Here is an 8761-nt window from a genome sequence, read left to right as displayed (position 1 = left end):
TGTTTTATTCTTTAAGTCGGGTTATCCTCTCATTATGCTCTTTCTCAGCGCTGAGCTTGCAGCATACCACATTGCATTGTTCATACCACAACAACGCTGTATGTATCAAGGGGTCCACCTATGGTGCTGAGAAGATCACATTGAGCAGAATTATTCATTTCTCTAATAAATATTAGGTATATGATCACAAATCAATGCTCTTGAAAATTCAAGAATCTTACTATAACTTTGTGATGTTCCAAACACGTGAACCCCTTGGTTAATCTTCTGTAAGCTTACAGGTTTTGTCCGCGGAGAGATGGTTCAATTCAGCTCATACGAGACTCTCCATCACTTCAACAAAGCCCAAACCCAGAGCTACCATGGATCGCGACAGCGATCGTTCTCTCAGTTTGGAGCAGAAGCTCAAGCGCGTTGGACGTCGAACACCTTCTTTCGCGTTGGTCATTCGCCACAGAAACGGACGAACGGATGGTGGTAGCTCGAGTTTTTATTTCATTTGTCATATACAAGATAGTCGTAAAGAGACCTTTTGCTCTTTGGAATCCGGGTATTCAAAGCGTTTTACCTTTAGGTTTGTTTCTTCGATCTTGTGGTTGTGCATGTGTATGCGGGTCTTTGGAGGCTTTTTTGTTTTCTCAGTGGAGTGACATTGTGGAAGGAAATTCCGTTTTTTTGATTGAGTTCGACAGGAAGTTTCGGATTGGGGGTCCAATTGTGCGCCAAGATCGTGTAATAACAGTGCTCAGGTGAAACTTCCTTCAACCTTGACGAAGCTGTGCGATTGTTTGTGAAAAGAATAAGCAAGAAGATCGCGCCTTGCATTTAGAGGGTGTGCTTGTAACGGTGATCGTGTGAGTGTGTAGCGTGATAAAGAAAAACAACCCACTGCAAAGCATAGAGGGTAGAGAGCAGACTCAGAAAAGTCTCGTGCATTTAGGAATTGTGTGCGCGCGCGTTAAAGGCCAGCCAGCAGCTTGAAGGAAACTTTAAGCCAAGACGTGTGAGAGCCAACTGAGTCGAGGCAAAACGTAGACACAAAAGCGACATAAAGAAGGGAAAAATAAGCGGCGGCAGAAACGAGCAAAGAATGGGAAATAAACATTTTTTCGTGTGAAATTTACAACTTAAAAAGTGGTACAACCAAACGGAGGTTGGATTCCAGATTGAAGTGGAAGCTGTTTGTGGTGTTTGTTGGTAGTTTAGAAGGCGAATGGATTCTTTGAAATGATTCAATGGAATGATACATACATATCCCGTGGTGAAATTGCTGTTGCGACTTGGGTGACAAGTGACGAACCTTATTTTGTGATGGTGAAAGAAGAAGCTCTAGCATGGCGACGGAGCTCCTGCGTATGAGGTCTAGGCCAAAGTTGAAAGGTTTGCAGTTATGATAATGGTCGCATAAAACTTTGAACGCGAATGCGTGTGAATATGACATAGGATGATGCTTTTGCTATTTTTCTTCTAGTAAGATGTCTAAACTAAAAGCGGTTTTTATTAGTCATAAAATTTATCTGAGTTTCATAATTGGGGAATGTGGGTATACTTTTCAACAACGTTGGTTAATATATTTTTTATATCAGAGCCTTGTCCCTTTTCACTGCCAGGCGTACTTTTCGAGACCCTCCAAGAACAGACGACCTAAAACAGTCTAGAATAGCAAATCGTTCTTTTCTAATTACACTAGTTTACAAAATAAAATGAAGCCGTAAACTTCTGTCAACGACCAAGAAGCACAATTTAGCACTGATTTTGAAACCGCGCTTCGAAAATTTTTAAGTAGAACAGTTTTTGCGTTTTTGCCCAATATCGAGTTTTACAACTTTTTAAAATAAGGAATTTACTAAAATTCAAATATCGTTTTGTTCAACCAATTTGAAATATTTTTCTATAAATTAAAAGCTGAATATAATACCCATCGAACATCTAAATGCAGGTTGTGCGTCAGATTGATGAAATTCAAGATATTGGCAAGTTTTAGGGATGATCTCCTTAAATTTTAGCAAAATTTCCAAAAATATATGAAGTTATGTATTTTTCCAATAAGAAAACAAAACATTCAAAAAAATATTTCTCAACGTTTATTTGGCATATCATATGTAGACGAGTTACAATAAAAAAACAGCTCAATCGGAGCATTGATTACGGAGAATGAGATGTGTGAAGTGAGCGACTTTGCTTAAAAATAGAACAAAAATCGATTCCAAATCTAGTTCCAAATCATCAATCTTGTATGGAAAGTCGAGAAAAATTCCGCTCTACTGTTATTTTTTTATCCTTCGCGTTTTCGAACTCAGTGCATGATTCTACACCAAAAATGATCATCAGCTTACCCAGTTTAAAAATGCTGTAAACTAGTGTTATAGTACATATAGTAATACATGTTGCTTGGTTGCGTACTTAACAACCACCCTTCTCGATTAGCCTACTTCTACTTCTTTTCCTTTTTTGCATGCCGTCTCCACTGGGACAAAGCCTGCTTCTCAGCTAAGGATGCTGAACACTTCCTTAGTTATTAACTGATGGAGCTCCCTCTGCCAATTTTGCATGTGTGTATCGTGTGGAAAGCACTCTATGTCCAAGGAAGTCAAGGAAATTTCGTTTACAAAAACTTCTTCGCCTTCGTACGGTGTTGCAACACTCTCGCCAATACTGTATAGCTCACTGCTATTGGTTTAATCTTATCAAGAGCTAAATGTGATACGATGATAACACTATAGGTGTTAATTTGAGATATTCCCAGGTAACCACTAGGCACTATTATTCACCTCACGTGCTAATACAGTGCTGTCTTTGAACCAACATGTTCTACATATAGTGTATAGTAATAGTAGTTTAAGCCCAAAAAGGCAAAATATAGTACATACTAATGGTTACTTGGGTTATGTACAGTAGTTTTACCTGTTATCTCATGCAAACCAATATACATATCATAAGTATAGACTCACAAAAAGCATTGCATCACCCTGGCTCACTTCGATATCTCTAAACCAGAATACATACAAAAATGCCGCCTTCAGAAAAGATGTTGCTAATGGGCTTCTGAAAACTTTGCTGATGAAAACATCTTTGTAAGTCTTCAGGTTTTGGAGTTATAGAGGTGAGTCAGAGTGATGCAATATTGTTGCAATACTTTTTGTGAGTTAATACTAGGGCAGTTCAATTTACCCTATGACTTCATCTATGTGTAAGTAAATGCTCTACAGCGCAGAGAACCTTTTTTTTGAAAATTCTCCATACTTATTCCCTTAACCTATTTTGCTTTTGTGCCACCTTTGAATCATAACCGAAATGGCTGAAAATTTGACAGGACTCTAGTTTTACACCAAGCATTGTAATGAACACATGGGAGCTTTTAATTTTTGACAATCTGAACTGCCCTAGTCTATACTTATGACGGGTAGTGTAACTGTTTTGTTTTTATTCGAGGAAGGGATCACTCTATATTTTTTTTTCGTACAGAGATTAATGACGCTTAAGTCTAGGCTTTGGAGCCTGCAGAGGGTTAAATTCTTTCTTCCCATCCCAGGAGGAAGAGCATCAATGGAGCGACATTAACCGAGTAAAGTCAAGTCACTCCCAACGTATTTACTTCACATTCATACTAATGCGAAGATATGACGAAGCCACACTTCAAGAGCACAAATCTGAAGAACCGAATGTCATTTTGCGCTGAAAAGTTGGTCCTTTGGCTACCACCAACCAACCAACAGCGCAAACCGACATTTGATTCTTCAAATTTGTGCTTTCGTCATATATTCACCCTAACATACTATGCTGGTTGGTACGAGATGTCCCGTTCTATAGCTTTGATGCCACAATATCAATATCCACAACAAGACGCTGCACAGTAGGTACTGGCCGCTTTCTTGTACTGTATCTCCGATGTGCTGCAAGCATTGATACTTACAAGAAAAATGAGTGTAAGAAGAGAAGAACGCAGAACGTGGAACGATACAAAGGAACGCGGAAGCAGCATACCCGCCTCTTATGTGAGAAAAAGTGCCACTTGAAAGAAGCGGAGTTCGAACAACTGCTGTGCCGTTCACAAGAAACGGAAGTTCTAGTCTAATCTTCTAAACATACATAGCCATTCATTAGGCGCTGTCCATAAACTACGTAGACTCAATTCTGGTAATCTCAGACCCACCCTCCCCCCTCGTAGACTTTCGTCCATACAAAATTTTCGAAATTTGTATGGAGCGTAGACTTTGAACCCCCCCCCCCCCCATTCGGAATTTACGTAGTTAATGGACAGGCTCTTTAAAGAATCCTGGAAAATGATAGAACTGAATACTTATAATAGTAATCTACTACTTCTATAACATGGGGCATTTATGCGTAGAACGGCAGTATATTTAAGTAGGCTCAGTGTACCAGTTATGGCTATAGGACCTCAATTTCGCCATAGTTGATTTTCAATCTTTAAAGATGCAAATCAACAAGAAAAACGAAAAACAACAAAAAAAAAAAAAACGGAACACGTTCACAAAAGATGATTGCAATCATTCAAACTTCACAATTTGCTCAAATTATGATAGAAATAAATCATTTTCCTTAACTTTTCGGCCTCCTTGCATCCTATTCCGCTATAGTGTACCAGTTATGGCAAATCCCATAAAAATGCATGCAAATAGTACGAACTGGAACCCAAATTAACAAATGTGTCCATCTGGTACAGGGTTCCTATCATTGGCACTCGCCGTAATAAATACTAAAAGTAGTTTTGGCTCCGTTTCTATATTTTTCCTGTAAAGTATGAAAACTAATGACATATAGATAACATTCGTCGGTCTTCTTCTTATTTTTGTAGAAAAGTTTTCCTTAGGAAGTGTGATAACTGGTACAGGCACCCTAGTCGATTCTATTATTTTCCAGGATTCTATATATGAATGACTGTGTATGTGTAGACTAGACTAAACTAGAACTTCCGTGTTTCTCGTGAGCGGCACAGCAGATCCATTTGTTCGCACTCCGTATGCTCCAGTATCTTGCTCCCGCGTTATTTTGTATCGTTCCACGTTCTGTCGAGTACTGTGCTGCAGCATGGTCGACTTCGCTGCCTTATTCTCTTCCAAAATTCCTATACAATCATCGTCGAACGAAGGAACGATTACTTCGGCTCCGTTCCACATACCCAACGTTGGTTTTAGCAGCGTTGTTGATGGTTGCTATTATCGCACTCTAGTAGCCATCTAGAGGTTCTGCGGGTGTGCGGTGGCGACAGTTGCTTCAGCTGCTCCATATTATAGTGAGTTGGCCGTCGGACCGTGCGTTGTTAATCTTGGAGAGTTTTGTCGCGTTTTTACCATCACCCAGGTAGTGGCCAGAGTTGATGTTAGCGCCACCTTAAATAGGTTCTAACGTCGAAGATGGCGTAGGAGTGATCAATGTTGATTCCGTATGATGTCTCCATCTCCAGGTGTAACGAAGAGGGATGCTGTGTTTTAAGAAGATGCTACGTATGGCCATGTTTGTTCGTTCGTCTGATGGTGGGCGCTAAACGAGCGTTTAGGAGTTCTATGATGATCTTGACAGCCAGCGGGCGTGCTTGTGTTCGAGCTGCGCGTAGAGTACGTCCTTATTGTTATCAGTGCTTCCGGAGAATCGGCCCTTGATCCTCAGCCTGCACATTCTTTCGTCTATTGGCTGCCAACCGATCATGCGCCTGTGCATCAAACCTCACTGTGAAAGATGTTTCCAGCTCGCGTGTGTTGCCGCAGCTCTGGTAGATGGTATGATTACCTCTAAACGTTCGCACCATGGAGCCCGTCCAACACACCTGCCGCAATGCTACAATGCCGAATCCGCGATCCTTAAGAAAATAGGCGAGTATGCCGATACTCCCTATGTAGTTGAGAGATCGGCAGTTCCGTGTTTTAATCGCAAGTCGTGTTTCGTCGCTAAATTATTTGTCGTTGGTCTCAGATCGTATTATTCAGTTGTTAGTACCTGATGGCACAAATTTCCCAAATGAAGGAGAACGTGCCTCTTGAGCCGACCTACTGATAGTACCTAGGCGCAGTTGAGCCTAGAGTCCTGCCCTAGTACTAGGACGTCTATCAGTCGCCCCTATCATGGGGAACAGACGCTGTTGTGAGCCACTCTTACTTTGCAATAATGGTGCCTACCTACTTTTTCAAATGCAATCAGACAAGAGGTCTTGAATCTAACACTGTGCAATGCTGCAATCTTTGACAAGATCGCCAACTGGCACGTGTCAGATGAGATTTCTCTATCTGATCATAAACACACAATCTTCAATTGGAGCGGTGAAGATTATTCGAGATCCGCATTTAGAAATTCCAGGAAGACAAACTGGGATCAATATGTAGAATTGTTGAATTCGCATTCATTTACAATGGGAGGAACTATCGATTCAACCCAAAAGTTGGAATCATTTTCTCAAAGAGTAAATGAAACTATGTATCATTAATTCCTTTAACAGCAGTTGTCCCACAATACAATCGTCTTCTACTAGAGACGTGCCATGATGGAACTTTAACCTGGATCGCCATAGAAAATTTTCTCGTAAAATGTATAGAGCGAAACAAACGGGAGATTGGACTCAGTACAGGAAAGCCCTGACTGAGTACAACAACGAAATACGAAAATCTAAAAGAATATCTTGGTTGCTAACATGTGAAAACATAAACAATGCTCCTGTAGTTGCTAGACTACAAAAAACACTTGCAAAATATCATGCAAATGAATTGGGAAATCTGAAGCGTTACGTTCCAAAGAAAACTCCTCGTGAATCTTTGGATTTCATGATGGAAACCCATTTTCCAGGTTCGGTTCTAAGTGTGGATTCCAATGATACTATATCTGAGGAAGGTGAAGGATGTCCTAGTATAAACTCATCGGAGTCGACTAGTACAATAAACACCATCTCAGATTTAGCTGATGAAATCTTCACGAAGGCCAGAATGGAAAATGCGATTAGATCTTTTCAGCCTTTTAAATCTGCAGGAGTTGATAAAATATTTCCAGCACTGTTTCAAAGCGGAGAAGCGGTATTGGTTCCATGAGATGTTCAAGGCTAGTGAGATTGAATTACATTCTATTAAAATAGAGACTTGTAACAGTTCTATTTATACCAAAAAAGGGAAGCGAGACAAGACGAATCCGAAAGCATATAGACCAATTACTCTTCCCTCAGTTTTGTTGAAGACTATGGAAAAGTTTTTGAAGGATTTTATCAACTCTTCTTACATAAAAGAGCATCCCCTATATGACTTCCAGTTTGCTTATTAATCTTGTAAGTCAACAGTTACGGCACTTCGATCGCTAGTAACAAAGGTGGAGAAAACGTTTTCAGCAAAAGAAAAAGCTCTATGCGCCTTTTTAGATATAGAAGGAGCATTTGATATGTCAGCATTGACAATGTCAATGCATTCACAAGCTAATATCTATCGCATGTGAATAATTGTGACCAGTTTTATTCATCTAATTACTAGCTAGATGTCAACGTGAAAAAAATCTTAAACTTTCCATTATTCATTGTTAAAATTTCAAAAGTTTGCTGAAAACTACAGTGGCGCTTACGTCAACTATGCGAATATGGGCAGCGCAGCACTCCATCAAAAGTTTTAGATGCGATTCTTAATCTGCTGCCTCTGCACGAGTACGTGCAATTAGAAGCAGAAAAGGAATTGCTGCAACTTAAACGAGTTGGAAAGTTTATGCCAAGTGATCTTGTTGGTAACCTGAGCATTTCACAATACTTCTAAAATAGGCCAGTAATGAAAATTATTAAATACTGGATTACACTTGTGGAGAACCATGTTGTTCCCTACAAGTTGCACGAAACAGCTCGCGTAGATTGGGAAAGGCGGAGGTCCCACTGTTCGTCAAAGATCAATCAAATTCTTTACAGATGGCTCGAAAGTTGGAATAAAAACGAGAGTAGACATCTACGGCCCTGGAATACAAATTTCAAAGGCGATGGGACTCTATCCTACGGTGTTTCAAGCAGAGATTCTTGCTATTTTGAAATGCGCAAATATCTGCCTTGAGAGAAAATACAGATGTGCAAATATTGGTTGATGATGATTAACCTGGGCCTTACATTTGGGAAATATTTGTGTTTTCTCAGATAGTCAAGCTGCACTAAAAGCATTGTGTGCTTACAAATGCACTTCACAGCTTGTCTGGACATGCATTCTTTCACTGCGCAGGTTATGCCAAGGGAACTCAGTAAACTTATACTGGGTTCCAGGTCACTGTGGCATTGAAGGGAATGAAATGGCAGACGAGCTTGCTTAAAGTGCTTCCAATTTACAGTTTGCTGGCCCAGAACCATTCTGCGGTATATCAAACTGCACAATGAAAATGAACCTAAAATGCTGGGCTGAGCAGAGGGTGATATCCAATTGGATGAAAAATTTCAATCAGTCAAAACGATTTATAACATCAAATGCCAAAAAAAACTCTTAGAGCTCAACAAGAGAGCTCTATGTATGTACACTGGCTTAGTAGCTGGACACTGCCAGTTATCACTTCAAAAATATTGGCCAGATTAAGAGTGATATCTGTCGTTTCTGTAATACGGAACGTGAAACTGCTTTGCAGTTGTGGTGCTTTTGCTTTATACACGCGCAGGCAAAGATATCTAAACAGTGGTTGCTTGAAACCCAGTGAGATCTGGTCTACAGAACCTGGGAAGGTCTTGGGGTTTATTAATTCCATTGCACCTCACTGGGAGACGACGCGTCGCGGCAGAAGCTGATTTCTTGACTCATGGTAATTAACTAGC

General features: G+C 40.2%; 1 protein-coding gene across 7 annotated transcripts in view; it reads left to right on the top strand.

Annotated features, from left to right (window-relative positions):
- The first annotated feature begins 335 nt into the window (after window positions 1-335).
- The window catches only part of LOC109404762 (LHFPL tetraspan subfamily member 3 protein), a 79392-nt gene continuing 70966 nt past the window's right edge, over window positions 336-8761 (top strand). For 2 of the 7 annotated variants that reach the window (XM_029870289.2, XM_019677699.3), the window contains exon 1: window positions 383-574. The gene's annotated coding sequence lies outside the window, so the exon portion shown is untranslated. Of the gene's footprint in view, window positions 855-8761 lie in introns of all 7 variants that reach the window. The other 5 variants (XM_062854524.1, XM_062854525.1, XM_062854523.1 and 2 more) reach the window with 5 other exon arrangements.

Source organism: Aedes albopictus, chromosome 2 (assembly GCF_035046485.1).
Source record: "Aedes albopictus strain Foshan chromosome 2, AalbF5, whole genome shotgun sequence".
In the NCBI taxonomy this organism is placed as follows: domain Eukaryota; kingdom Metazoa; phylum Arthropoda; class Insecta; order Diptera; family Culicidae; genus Aedes; species Aedes albopictus.
This window is presented reverse-complemented; position numbering and strand designations above follow the sequence as displayed.